This window comes from Salvelinus alpinus, chromosome 22, assembly GCF_045679555.1.
Source record: "Salvelinus alpinus chromosome 22, SLU_Salpinus.1, whole genome shotgun sequence".
NCBI lineage: Eukaryota > Metazoa > Chordata > Actinopteri > Salmoniformes > Salmonidae > Salvelinus > Salvelinus alpinus.
Window position 1 is genome coordinate 26,925,933 of NC_092107.1, and position 15,913 is coordinate 26,941,845.

Consider the following 15,913-nt stretch of genomic DNA (forward strand, 5'->3'; position numbering starts at 1 on the left):
TAATATGCGGTAGGCTATATTTTGTATAATGGCACAATCATTATAATTCAGGATTTTTTGGGGGCTTGGGCTCATATATAGGCCAATGCGTAATCATAAGCTCTAAAATGCATATACAGTGCATTCGGAAAGTATTCAGACCCCTTGACTTTTACCACGTTTTGTTAGTCTTATTCTAAAATAGATTAAATACGTTTTTTCCCTTATTAATCTACACACAATACCCCATAATGACAAAGCGAGAATAGGTTTTTAGACATTATTGCACATTTATATAAAAAAAAAAAAAAACAGATACCTTATTTATGTAAATATTCAGACCTTTTGCTATGAGCCTCGAAATTGAACTCAGGTACATCGATCACCCTTGAGGTGTTTCTAACTATGGTAAATTCAGTTGATTGGACATGATTTGGAAAGGCACACACCTGTCTATATAAGGTCCCAGAGTTGATAGTGCAAACAAGCCATGAGGACAAAGGAATTGTCTGTAGAGCTCCGAGTTAGGATAGTGTCAAGGCACAGATCTGCGGAAGGGTACCAAAACATTTCTGCAGCATTGAAGGTCTCCAAGAACACAGTGGCATCCATCATTCTTAAATGGAAGAAGTTTGGAACCACCAAGACTCTTCCTAGAGCTGGCTGCCCAGCCAAACTGAGCAATCGGGGGAGAAGGGCCTTGGTCAGGAGGGTGACAAATCAAATTTATTTATATAGCCCTTCTTACATCAGCTGATATCTCAAAGTGCTGTACAGAAACCCAGCCTAAAACCCCAAACAGCAAGTAATGCAGGTGTAGAAGCACGGTGGCTAGGAAAAACTCCCTAGAAAGGCCAAAACCTAGGAAGAAACCTAGAGAGGAACCAGGCTATGAGGGGCGGCCAGTCCTCTTCTGGCTGTGCCGGGTGGAGATTATAACAGAACATTGCCAAGATGTTCTAATGTTCATAAATGACCAGCATGGTCAAAAAATAATAATCACAGTAGTTGTCGAGGGTGCAACAAGTCAGCACCTCAGGAGTAAATGTCAGTTGTCTTTTCATAGCCGATCATTCAGAGTATCTCTACCGCTCCTTCTGTCTCTAGAGAGTTGAAAACAGCAGGTCTGGGACAGGTAGCACGTCCGGTGAACAGGTCAGGGTTCCATAGCCGCAGGCAGAACAGTTGAAACTGGAGCAGCAGCAAAGCCAGGTGGACTGGGGACAGCAAGGAGTCATCATGCCAGGTAGTCCTGAGGCATGGTCCTAGTGCTCAGGTCCTCCGAGAGAAAGAAAGAGAGAATTAGAGAGAGCATACTTAAATTCACACAGGACACCGGATAAAACAGGAGAGGTACTCCAGACACATAAACTACTGCAGCATAAATACTGGAGGCTGAGACAGGAGGGGTCAGGAGACATTGTGGCCCCATCCGATGATACCCCCGGACAGGGCCAAACAGGCAGGATATAACCCCACCCACTTTGCCTTAGCACAGCCCCACACCACTAGAGGGATATCTTCAACCACCAACTTACCATCCTGAGACAAGGCCGAGTATAGCCCACAAAGATCTCCGCCACGGCACAACTCAAGGGAGGGCGCCAACCCAGACAGGAAGATCACGACAGTGACTCAACCCACTCAAATGACGCACCCCTCCTAGGGACGGCTTGGAAGAGCACCAGTAAGCCAGTGACTCAGCCCCTGTAATAGGGTTAGAGGCAGAGAATCACAGTGGAGAGAGGGGAACCGGCCAGGCAGAGACAGCAAGGGCGGTTCGTTGCTCCAGAGCCTTTCTGTTCACCTTCACACTCCAAGGAACCCAATGGTCACTCTGACAGAGCTCCCGAGTTCCTCTGTGGAGATGGGAGAATCTTCCAGAAGGACAACCATCGCTGCAGCACTCCACCAATCAGGCCTTTATGGTAGAGTGGCCAGACGGAAGCCACTCCTCAGTAAAATGCACTTGACAGCCCGCTTTGAGTTTGCCGAAAGGCACCCAAAGGACTCTCAGACCATCAGAAACAAGATTCTCTGCTCTGATGAAACCAACTCTTTGGCCTGAATACCAAGTGTCACGTCTGGAGGAAACCTGGCACCATCACTAAGGTGAAAGATGGTGGTGGTGGCAGCATCATGCTGTGGGGACATTTTTCAGTGGCAGGGACTGGGAGACTAATCAGGATCGAGGGAAAGATGAACAGAGCAAAGTACAGAGACCCTTGATGGAAACCTGCTCCAGAACACTCAGGACCTCAGACTGGGGTGAAGGTTTACCTTCCAACAAGACAATGACCCTAAGCGCACAGCCAAGACAACGCAGGTCTCTGAATGTCCTTGAGGGGCCCAGCCAGAGCCTGGAATCTCTGGAGAGACTTGAAAATAGCTGTGCAGCGACGCTCCCCATCCAACCTGACAGAGCTTGAGAGGATCTGTAGAGAAGAATGGGAAGAAACTCCCCAAATATAAGTGTGCTAGGCTTGTAGAGTCAAGACTGTAATCGCTGCAAAAGGTGCTTCAACAAAGTACGAAATAAAGGGCCTGAATACTTAGGTAAATGTGATATTTCCATTTTTTTTTTTTTATACATGTGCAAAAATGTTTAAAAAATAAATAAATTTGCTTCGTCATTATAGGGTATTGTGTGTAGATTGATGAGTGGGGAAAAAGTCATGGGGTCTGAATACTTTCTGAATGCACTGTATGTACATCCCAAAAGCGTACTTTACACATTTCTTGATATATGAGATGTTTGGTACTGACACTATTTAAAAATAGATGAAGATTTACCAACTTGCTCAAAAATTTTATCGGAAATGTTTGCAGATAGACTACTCACCATGTGGTCATGCTGGAGAGGGGTGCAATCCCAACACCTGGTGATATTTGTAGGAGTTGCTTAAGGCACAGTCTTTTATTGTGTGTGTTTAGTTAGTGATGTCAAAATGTGGGACAGCATTTTTTTTTAAAATTTTTAAAAATAAACAACTGCTTATTAGATCAGTATCTTTCAATATAATAGAACACCTCTCAAAAGAAATGTGTATAAACAATTACTTTGTACTATATTAATTTAACAATATATTTGGTATTGCCTTAGAACTTATATATTATATATTATATATATTATATCTTATATTATATCCAAGATGGCATAGCAGTCAGACGTCATTTTGTCCTCGTATTGTCGTGTCCTGGTGGTCCTCTGTAGCTCAGTTGGTAAGAGCATGGCGCTTGCATCGCCAGGGTTGTGGGTTCAATTCCCTGGACCACCCATATGTAAAATGCATGACTGTAAGTCACTTTGGATAAAAGTGTCTGCCAAATGACATATATTATTATTATTATTATATATATATATTTACACCTTTCTTCGCATATCTTTTATATATTTTATTATCCAAGAACTCAACTACAAAAAGCTTTCCTGCAACCCGCCTCACCAATTACAAAAAAAAAGTATTATTTACCTCAAATCTGAAAATCTACAATAGAAGCTAGCCAGAAGCTAACCAGAAGCTAGCCAGAAGCTACCCAGAAGTTAACCAGAAGCTAGCCAGAAGCTAACCTGAAGCTACCCAGAAGTTAGCTGGTTTACTGGCTAACGTTAATATTTCAGCTAACCACGTTTTGTGGTCATCAGCTATTCCTTTAGCTCGATAATCTATCGGCACTTTTGTACAACGCGACTCAGACCAGAACATACCGGACCTATTTTTCTCAATATCCCCGGATTTCAACCGCAAGCTCTGGACATTTACACCTTGATTTCGCAGCTAGCTAGCTGCAAACCGTGTGTCTATTGGCTTACGTCGATCCCGGAGCAAACTTAAATTATTCCGGAGCTAGCCAGCTGAAGAGTTCCATCAGCCATTCCTGGGCTACAATCACCTATCCGGACCCGTTTTACTACAAATGCGGAGCCCCACCGGGCCTTCACGACTGACTACCGACGTTATCTGCCCAAGGGAGTTATCAAACTGGCACCTCCGTCGCGACATTACCTGAACGCTCATCTGGGGCCCGCTAATCGTTAGCTGTATTACCGGCTGCTATCTGAATAAGTATATCGGACAATTTTTCTTGGGTCACTATATCTATTTTGCCAATTGGATTGATCCCCTCTACCACACGGAACCCCACTAATCTACCGACGGAAACGCACGAGGTGACTAAAAATAGACCTCCATCCTATGCTATCTTGCTACCGATAGCCAGCTACCCGGCCAGCTGTCTGGATCGCCGTGACCCCAACCAACCTCTACTCACTGGACCCTTATGAACACTCGATTAAGCATGCCTCTCCTTAATGTAAATATGCCTTGTCCATTGCTGTTCTGGTTAGTGTTTATTGGCTTATTTCACTGTAGAGCCTCTAGCCCTGCTCACTATACCATATCCAACCTTTCAGGTCCACCACCCACATATGCGATGACATCACCTAGTTTCAATGATGTTTCTAGAGACAATATCTCTCTCATCATCACTCAATACCTAGGTTTACCTCCACTGTATTCACATCCTACCATACCTTTGTCTGTACATTATTCCTTGAAGCTATTTTATCGCCCCCAGAAACGTCCTTTTACTCTCTGTTCTAGACGTTCTAGACGACCAATTCTCATAGCTTTTAGCCGTACCCTTATCCTACTCCTCCTCTGTTCCTCTGGTGATGTAGAGGTGAATCCAGGCCCTGCAGTACCTAGCTCCAATCCTATTCCCCAGGCGCTCTCTTTTGATGACTTCTGTAACCGTAATAGCCTTGGTTTCATGCATGTTAACATTAGAAGCCTCATCCCTAAGTTTGTTTTGTTCACTGCTTTAGCACACTCTGACAACCCGGATGTTTTAGCCGTGTCTGAATCCTGGCTTAGGAAGACCACCAAAAATTCTGACATTTTCATCCCTAACTACAAGATTTTCAGACAAGATAGAACGGCCAAAGGGGGCGGTGTTGCAATCTACTGCAAAGATTGCCTGCAGAGTTCTGTTTTACTATCCAGGTCTGTTCCCAAACAATTTGAACTTCTACTTTTAAAAATCCACCTCTCTAAAAACAAGTCTCTCACCGTTGCCGCCTGCTATAGACCACCCTCTGCCCCCAGCTGTGCTCTGGACACCATATGTGAACTGATTGCCCCCCATCTATCTTCAGAGCTCGTGCTGCTAGGCGACCTAAATTGGAACATGCTTAACACCCCAGCCATCCTACAATCTAAGCTTGATGCCCTGAATCTCACACAAATTATCAATGAACCTACCAGGTACCACCCCAAATCCGTAAACACGGGTAGCCTCATAGATATCATCCTAACCAACTTGCCCTCCAAATACACCTCTGCTGTTTTCAACCAAGATCTCAGCGATCACTGCCTCATTGCCTGCATCCGTAATGGGTCAGCGGTCAAACGACCTCCACTCATCACTGTCAAACGCTCCCTGAAACACTTCAGCGAGCAGGCCTTTCTAATCGACCTGGCCGGGGTATCCTGGAAGGATATTGATCTCATCCCGTCAGTAGAGGATGCCTGGTTATTATTTTTTTAAATGCCTTCCTCACCATCTTAAATAAGCATGCCCCATTCAAGAAATGTAGAACCAGGAACAGATATAGCCATTGGTTCTCTCCAGACCTGACTGCCCTTAACCAACACAAAAACATCCTATGGCGTTCTGCATTAGCATCGAACAGCCCCCGTGATATGCAACTTTTCAGGGAAGCTAGAAACCAATATACACAGGCAGTTAGAAAAGCCAAGGCTAGCTTTTTCAAGCAGAAATTTGCTTCCTGCAACACAAACTCAAAAAAGTTCTGGGACACTGTAAAGTCCATGGAGAATAAGAACACCTCCTCCCAGCTTCCAACTGCACTGAAGATAGGAAACACTGTCACCACCGACAAATCCACTATAATTGAGAATTTCAATAAGCATTTTTCTACGGCTGGCCATGCTTTCCACCTGGCTACCCCTACCCCGGTCAACAGCACTGCCCTCACCTCAGCTACTCGCCCAAGCCTTCCCCATTTCTCTTTCTCCCAAATACAGTCAGCTGATGTTCTGAAAGAGCTGCAAAATCTGGACCCTTACAAATCAGCCGGGCTAGATAATCTGGACCCTTTCTTTCTAAAACTATCTGCTGAAATTGTTGCCACCCCTATTACTAGCCTTTTCAACCTCTCTTTCGTGTCGTCTGAGATTCCCAAAGATTGGAAAGCAGCTGCGGTCATCCCCCTCTTCAAAGGGGGGGGACACTCTTGACCCAAACAGCTACAGACCTATATCTATCCTACCCTGCCTTTCTAAGGTCTTCGAAAGCCAAGTCAACAAACAGATTACCGACCATTTCGAATCCCACCATACCTTCTCCGCTATGCAATTTGGTTTCAGAGCTGGTCATGGGTGCACCTCAGCCACGCTCAAGGTCATAAACGATATCTTAACCGCCATAAGAAACAATACTGTGCAGCCGTATTCATTGACCTGGCCAAGGCTTTTGACTCTGTCAATCACCACATCCTCATCGGCAGACTCGACAGCCTTGGTTTCTCTAATGATTGCCTCGCCTGGTTCACCAACTACTTCTCTGATCGAGTTCAGTGTGTCAAATCGGAGGGTCTGTTGTCCGGGCCTCTGGCAGTCTCTATGGGGGTGCCACAGGGTTCAATTCTTGGACCGACTCTCTTCTCTGTATACATCAATGATGTCGCTCTTGCTGCTGGTGAGTCTCTGATCCACCTCTACGCAGACGACACTATTCTGTATACTTCTGGCCCTTCTTTTGACACTGTGTTAACAACCCTCCAGGCGAGCTTCAATGCCATACAACTCTCCTTCCGTGGCCTCCAATTGCTCTTAAATACAAGTAAAACTAAATGCATGCTCTTCAACCGATCGCTGCCTGCACCTGCCCGCCTGTCCAACATCACTACTCTGGACGGCTCTGACTTAGAATATGTGGACAACTACAAATACCTAGGTGTCTGGTTAGACTGTAAACTCTCCTTCCAGACTCACATCAAACATCTCCAATCCAAAGTTAAATCTAGAATTGGCTTCCTATTCCGCAACAAAGCATCCTTCACTCATGCTGCCAAACATACCCTTGTAAAACTGACCATCCTACCAATCCTCGACTTCGGTGATGTCATTTACAAAATAGCCTCCAAAACCCTACTCAATAAATTGGATGCAGTCTATCACAGTGCCATCCGTTTTGTCACCAAAGCCCCATATACCATCCACCACTGCGACCTGTACACTCTCGTTGGCTGGCCCTCGCTTCATACTCGTCGCCAAACCCACTGGCTCCAGGTCATCTACAAGACCCTGCTAGGTAAAGTCCCCCCTTATCTCAGCTCGCTGGTCACCATAGCAGCACCTACCTGTAGCACGCGCTCCAGCAGGTATATCTCTCTGGTCACCCCCAAAACCAATTCTTCCTTTGGCCGCCTCTCCTTCCAGTTCTCTGCTGCCAATGACTGGAACGAACTACAAAACTCTCTGAAACTGGAAACACTTATCTCCCTCACTAGCTTTAAGCACCAGCTGTCAGAGCAGCTTATAGATTACTGCACCTATACATAGCCCATCTATAATTTAGCCCAAACAACTACCTCTTTACCTACTGTATTTATTTATTTATTTTGCTCCTTTGCACCCCATTATTTCTATCTCTACTTTGCACATTCTTCCACTGCAAACCAACCATTCCAGTGTTTTTACTTGCTATATTGTATTTACTTCGCCACCATGGCCTTTTTTATATTTTTATTTATTTATATATATATTTTGTTTGCCTTCACCTCCCTTATCTCACCTCACTTGCTCACATTGTATATAGACTTATTTTTCACTGTATTATTGACTGTATGTTTGTTTTACTCCATGTGTAACTATGTGTTGTTGTATGTGTCGAACTGCTTTGCTTTATCTTGGCCAGGTCGCAATTGTAAATGAGAACGTGTTCTCAACTTGGCTACCTGGTTAAATAAAGGAAATATATATATATTTTTTTTTAAAGAACATATTGTGATGTCTATAGATGTCCTAAGTTTGGAGACTTAGCTTTTTATATTTTTTATATATATATTTTTTTTTTTCGGGGTGGGATTGCAATTTGCACCGCTTCTGTAGAATCACCCATGTATAAAGCTGTAATTCATGTGTTTTTCCACAAGGAGTTGCGTTCTCGTGTAGCTACATGGATTGGACGATGTCCCTAAGCGCTGGGCCAGGGAAGTAAAATAAAAAGTACTATAAGAAAAGAAAACAGGCCTCTTAAAAGGTTAGTGTTACGAGTGGGATTGGTTCAAGCTGATCCTAGACCAGCGTTTACAGGCAACTTCTTCCTTGAGCACAGCTCAGTCAAGTCTCTAATCAAGGGTGTATGTATGGGCAGGTTGACTGTATGGGCAGGTTGACTGACAGCATGACATCAAGGCCTGCAACTTTGCATTAGTATCTGTGTTTTTATCTTGCAGTAACGGTTATTTCTTATTGTAGTCCACTCTACTGATGAGCTGTTGGGGCCGGCCAGGTTCTGGGGCTAAGGCACTGGGGATAAACATACACTACCTTTTTTATTTTCTACAAACAAACGTTTATTTTTTTCTTGTATTTTTTACAAACCACCTCATCACCTTCACATTTGAGTTCAACATGGAGAGTTGAGACCGTAGACAAGTAGTAGTGAATATGACAGTGTCTCCCTCATGCACAGAACTAATCTTTTTATCACTACATGTAGCCAAGTTTGTATGACATTCAAATGGATCTACAGATTTAACTATTGACAGTGTTCAAGACACCTTTCCAATTCTTCTCATGATCAAGTTGTTTTTGGTGAATTGTTCAACCACATCTTATAGACACAAATGTGGCTCTTGCTACACACACAGGTGTGCATATTGCTAATTTGGTCTGGCAGCGGTTACAGTAATCTGCCAGACCGGAACAGTATTTATTTGTCACTAGCGCTGTCCTTAGTGAACCCCATTGACAAGGTCGTGTTCATTAGGCACCAAACAGAAGAAAACACACTGAAACAGGGATTACCTGTACTTGTCCAATAAGAAACATTGCAGTTCAGTTGCATGCCCTAATGAACATGGCCCAGCTCTACTTAGAGCAGTGTTACCCACAGAAAGTCAGGTTAACGGACTGACTCTTAGTTCTAATGAGTCAGACACAACCTCTCGTTCCCAGGGAGGGGGATGAGGGAGTGCTAGCCTTAGAGCTGACAATAATACTCTGGTGAAGACTGACCCAAGGACCACTGATTGATGGGGTCAGGGATCTTGTAGGCAGATTCCCAGCCTCCCTTTTCAGAACTCTTATCTAAAAGAAAGTTAAAATGGTAAAAACATACCTCTGATATATATTTTTCCTTTCAGAAGCTACGTAGGCTGCCTACTTAGATGCACATCCCTACAGTAAAAGCTACGTAGGCTGCCTACATAGATGCACATCCCTACAGTAAAAGCTACATAGACTGCCTACATAGATGCACATCCCTACAGTAAAAGCTACGTAGGCTGCCTACTTAAATGCACATCCCTACAGTAAAAGCTACGTAGGCTGCCTACATAGATGCACATCCCAAAAGTAAAAGCTACGTAGCCTGACTACATAGATGCACATCCCTACAGTAAAAGCTACGTAGGCTGCCTACATAGATGCACATCCCAAAAGTAAAAGCTACGTAGCCTGGGAATCTGCCTACATAGATGCACATCCCTACAGTAAAAGCTATGTAGCCTGGGAATCTGCCTACATAGATGCACATCCCTACAGTAAAAGCGATGTAGATGCACATCCCTACAGTAAAAGCTACGTAGGCTGCCTACATAGATACACATCCCTACAGTAAAAGCGATGTAGACTGGGAATCAGCCTACGTAGCTTCTGAAGTGAAAAAATATATCAGAGGTATGTTTTTGCCATTTTAACTTTGTTTTTGATAAGACTCCGAGTTCTGAAAAGGGAATATGTTTTGTTTAGATATTTTCACCCCTCCTAACTTATGTCGACTGACTTGGGCTTTCTCCAGCAGAAATCATGTGCCCCTACTGCTGGGTCTGGACCCTGTGACATTTGTACAGTAAAATAGATACATTCCATATGTTTACAAGTAGGTACCAGATAAAGAGAGGACCTTCTTTCATGACCGCAACATGGTCTTTTTAACTTTGTACACCATTTGCTGAGAAATTGTCCCTGAAAACATGTACAAAATTGAAATATTATTTTCTGGAATTAATATTTGGAATTCTTTAAAGTGCATTAATAAAAGTTACCCATTTCAGTCTCATGAGTACGCTTGTTTATTACCATTCTTGCCCTTGTGTTTGTAACGGGCCTCCTCCTTCTCTTCATCCGAAGAGGAGTAGCAAGGATTGGACCAACGTGCAGCGGGTTGTGAATACATAATGATACTTTAATAAACAAAACTGAAGAACACGACGAACACTTGAATAATTACAAAACAAATAAACGAATGTAGACAGACCTGGACCCGAACTTACATACAACGTGAAGAACGCATGAACCAGGAAACAGACTACATAAAACGAACGAACAAACAAAAACCGGAACAGTCCCGTGTGGCGTAACATACAGACACTGACACAGGAGACAATCACCCACAAACAAACAGTGAGAACAACCTACCTTAATATGACTCTCAATCAGAGGAAACGTCAAACACCTGCCTCTAATTGAGAGCCATACCAGGCAACCCAAAACCAACATAGAAACAGAAAACATAGACTGCCCACCCAAAACTCACGCCCTGACCATCAAACACATACAAAACAACAGAAAACAGGTCAGGAACGTGACAGAACCCCCCCCTCAAGGTGCGAACTCCGGGCGCACCCCTAAAACTCAAGGGGAGGGTCTGGGTGGGCATCTGTCCGCGGTGGCGGCTCCGGCGGTGGACGAGGACACCACTCCACCATTGTCTTTGTCCCCCTCCTTAGCGTCCTTTGAGTGGCGACCCTCGCCCCCGACCATGGTCCAGGAACCTTCACTAAGGCCCCTCCTACATAGAGGAGACAGCTCAGGACAGAGAGGTAGCTCAGGACAGAGAGGTAGCTCAGGACAGAGAGGTAGCTCCGGAAAGAGAGGTAGCTCCGGACAGAGAGGTAGCTCCGGACAGAGAGGTAGCTCCGGACAGAGGGATAGCTTAGGACAGAGGGACAACTCTGTACTAATGGCAGCTCCGGACTGGGTGGCAGCTCCGGACTGGGTGGCAGCTCCGGACTGGGTGGCAGCTCCGGACTGAGTGGCAGCTCCGGACTGTAGGGCAGCTCATGGCTGTAGGGCAGCTCATGGCTGTAGGGCAGCTCATGACTGTAGGGCAGCTCATGACTGTAGGGCAGCTCATGACTGTAGGGCAGCTCATGACTGAAGGGCAGCTCATGACTGAAGGGCAGCTCCTGACTGGCTGGCGGCTCTGGCAGCTCCTGACTGGCTGGCGGCTCTGGCAGCTCCTGACTGGCTGGCGGCTCTGGCAGCTCCTGACTGGCTGGCGGCTCTGGCAGCTCCTGACTGGCTGGCGGCTCTGGCAGCTCCTGACTGGCTGGCGGCTCCTGACTGGCTGGCGGCTCTGGCGGCTCCTGACTGGCTGGCGGCTCCTGACTGACGGACGGCTCTCGCGGCTCCTGACTGACGGACGGCTCTAATGGCTCGGGACAGACGGGCGGCTCTAATGGCTCAGAAGGCGCTGGGCAGACGGATGGCTCAGAAGGCGCTGGGCAGACGGATGGCTCAGAAGGCGCTGGGCAGACAGATGGCTCAGACGGCGCTGGGCAGACAGATGGCTCAGACGGCGCTGGGCAGACAGATGGCTCAGATGGCGCTGGGCAGACAGGCAGTGCAGAAGGCGTTGGGCAGACGGCCGACTCTGCCCTGCTGAGGCGCACAGTAGGCCTGGTGCGTGGTGCCGGAACTGGAGGTACCGGGATGACGACACGCACTTCAAGGCTAGTGCGGGGAGCAGGGACAGGGCACACTGACCTCTCGAAGCGCACTATAGGCCTGGTGCGTGGTACCGGAACTGGAGGTACCGGGCTGAGGGCACGCACCTCAGGGCGAGTGCGGGGAGAAGGAACAGTGCGTACAGGGCTCTGGAGACACTGTAATAAATGATGTTTTTTATGTGACTTTAACCCATAGCTACAATGCTGACATAATGCCTTTTTACTAAAGTAGATTTTGTTGTAATACTTTGCTGCACCCCACAGATGAACTCGTTCTGCCTGTGCCAGATACTAACCACACTCCCACACACACACAGAGAGAGATGGCTGACACAAACCATTGATGAGCACTGATAAGGCAGGGGGGCGCTCTGACCTCAGGGGGGCGCTCTGACCTCAGGGGGGCGCCCGGACCTCAGGCGCCAGTTGCGGGTGTCTGCATCAACATCTTGTCAATAGAGGAGACAACCCAGACCAGCATGGCACTCAACGAGCACGCGCATGCATACACACACACACACACACAAACCCCTGTTTCAGGCGGGAGTTCCACAAACAAAGAACATTACCATGAACCAATGAGACATTGATATCAGCCTGAAGGGGACGATCCTCCACTACCGACGACCAGTCAGCAGCACGAGCTGCCAGAATATACCTACGTCATTACCTGTATAAAATGTATTGGACACTATGTATGTGGACTCCTTTTTGATAGTTCGCTAGGAACTTGACAAACGGATCCGTGCAGCACGATTTGTCAGATATCATTTACCAATAATAAAACTGTCTTACTATATACCGATCCACCCTGTCCAGCGTTTTAACTTCGTCTCATTTCTCTAGTAACTGTTACATCAACTTTTGACATGGTAGCAGAGGATGGTTGACAGCCTTTGAATTCGGTCCATAGAGAGTTGATGTGAGAAAAGACAAGTTTGAGACAGATTCGAGAAGGACGGGTGGCCTGTCCGCAGGAGCCAACGGCGATTCGACCCACCCGGGAAACTGATCAAAGAGCTCGGAAAAAAATAGGTGAGCAGAGCCTGTTTAATCAAAATCTGTACATTGTATAATAGTCAATATCTAAGAATTTCTGTCAAAATTTATGGAAAACTGTTAATAATTTAAAGGCATTGTGTAAAGGTATCTGGCAAATAAGATCAAGTCGTATTAGTAATCTGGAACTAGTTGAGGTGGGGCTCAACTAGGCGTATCAGTGATAAACCTAAGCTTGATAGGTTTTAGATTCAAGTCGTATTAGTAATCTGGAACTAGTTGAGGTGGGGCTCAACTAGGCGTATCAGTGATAAACCTAAGCTTGAAAAGTGTTTTGGTTCAAGTCGTATTAGTAATCTGAGGCTGGTTGGGATGGCATCCAACCGGGAGTATCAGTGGTAAAACTAAGCTTGACATTTCGGGATTCAAGTCGTATTAGCCAATCCGGAACTGGTCGATATTTATTTTTCGATTAGGGGTACCGGTAAGAAGCCTAAGCTTGAACTAAGAGTATGGGAATTAAACCTGAACTCTCCAAATTAACGTAACTGCTTGGCCGTTTCACGAGACTGATTGTTACTACCTACTGGTATTCTACAGTAAGGCTGTGTGGAAGTGACCGCTGAGTCAAGGCTATGATGTTCTGCCGCTGCCGTGCGGAGTGTTGACTTGACTGTATTAAGCTTGTTTTTTCCCTCTTGTGCTGGTGGTAATTCCTTAAGGGCTATAATCATTATTCCAATTATATTAGGAGCGCTTGGGTATACTAATATATTGTCCCAAAAGGACATTTCTGAAATGTTTTGGCAAAGTATTTAAATAATCGAAAAAGTGAATAATAATAATAAACTTTGGAAAATAGTTCCTAAAATTATTATTATATTTGAATTAGGAGCGCTTGGGTATACTAATATATTGTCCCAAAAGGATATTTCTGAAATGTTTTGGCAAAGTATTTAAATAATCGAAAAAGTGAATAATAATAATACATTTTGGGAAAATAGTTCCTAAAATTATTATTATATTTGAATTAGAAGCGTTTGAAAATACTAGTAAATTGTTACAAAAGGATATTGCCGAAATACTTTGGGAAAGTATTTAATTAATTCGCCAAACATAGAGCAATAAAATTCTTTGTGCACAAGGGGGAGACACCAGAGATAAGACTGTGTCGGCACCAGAGATACATCGCTAGTTTTGGCCAGTGACGTGCTAAGTACACCAAGATAGTAAAAGACCCAGACATAGCTTAACGACAAAATGGCCACAAATACCATCCCCAAACTAAAATTCAATGAATGCTTAGACCAGAGGATGCAGGAAAGAGCAGGGGGAAAAGATCAGTATAAACCCATACCCACCACAACCAGGCTATTCGTCTACATGGGGACAACAACCAAGGAACACTGGACCCTGGGGGAACTGTTACAATTGTAAGCAGACAGGACATATGGCTCGTCAGTGTCCATACCCAATAACCCCGGCCCAAAGCCAGTTTCTGGCCAATAGGGGACGAGGATACGCCCCTAGACCAAGAGGGGGAGTCAGGCCAATGATGTATCAACCACGTGCGGCCCTTCAACCCGCATACAACCACCCGAATCTAGACCCAAATCAGCAGCCACCTCCTCCTTTCCAGGGCATGTCTGACGAATATGCCCCATGGCCCTGAAGCTGGCCACCACTAACCTACACTCATCATTGACCTGAACAACTGAAGCATCAAAGGCTTTTGCACTCTTGAAAACAGATCTCTAAGTGGCAGCAGCCTTAACAGCACCTGACTAAAAAAAACAAGTTCCATCTGGATGTTTCTGAAAGGGAAGGATTTACATCATCCATCCTTTTCCAGAACTAAGAGGGGGAGAGAAGAGTGTTGATGTATCACTCCTCCAAACTGGACCACATTGAACTAGGACAAACCACATGCTCCAGGTATGTGGCTGCAGTGGCAAAAGCTATTGGAAAAAACAGCTCATCTGGTAATGTGCCATCCATTGGGAATCCACACCCACCATGGAGTTGCAGCATATCTGATGTGCAAAGAAATCACGTTCAGCACTGTTAAAAAAATAAAATAAAAATTTAATAATAAGAATAATCAAAAAATCAAAAATAACCTTTTGGTAATGGTAGACAGGTTTTCCAAATGGGTCGAGGCAATACCAACAGCACGTGAGGATGCCAGGTCAGTCATTAAGTGGCTGCAGACTGAACAAATCCGATCCGACAAACGGGTCCCATTTCAGTAACCAACACCTGAGACAGGTGGAGGAAAGATTGGGTATTGTGCACAAGTTTGGGTTAGTGTACAGGCCACAATCTCAAAAGCCTCGTGAAACGCGCCAATCAAATGTATGTGCAGGTTTGAAGTGGAATTGAGTAGAAGCCCTGCCCCTGGCGTTGATGGCCATGTGAGCCTCTCCAGGTGCAGGCACCCATCTCTCCCCTCATGAGATAATGACTGGTAGAGTCATGGTCCACCAAGGGAGGGAGGTCATATGCCCGCCCTTGATGTACAACAAATTGTAATGTCTGATAATTGACGGAACTTTCTGCAGCTCTCTCCACACAGATTCACAAGGTCCAAGACGGGGAGCTGACGGGAGATCCGCCACCACTGAAGGTAAAAAATTGGTGACTGGGTGGGGTTAAAGTCCACAAGAGAAAGTGGCTAGAACCCAGGTGGACTGGACCGTACGAAGTGAGGGAGGTTACTTCACACTCAGTCCAGGTCAAAGGTAAATCAGGCGCACCTTGGCACCACCTCACACATTGCACTCCAGCCCCAATCCCTTCTAGAACACTGACAGAAGTCAGAGCTGATTTAAACAGCTTAAATTCGATTCCAAATGAAGACATTCCTGACTCAGGGGATGCGGCATCAAACTCCGCCTCCCCTGAAAAAGGAACCTCGCCCAGTTAGAGGGACATTTCTCCCTCCCTGGG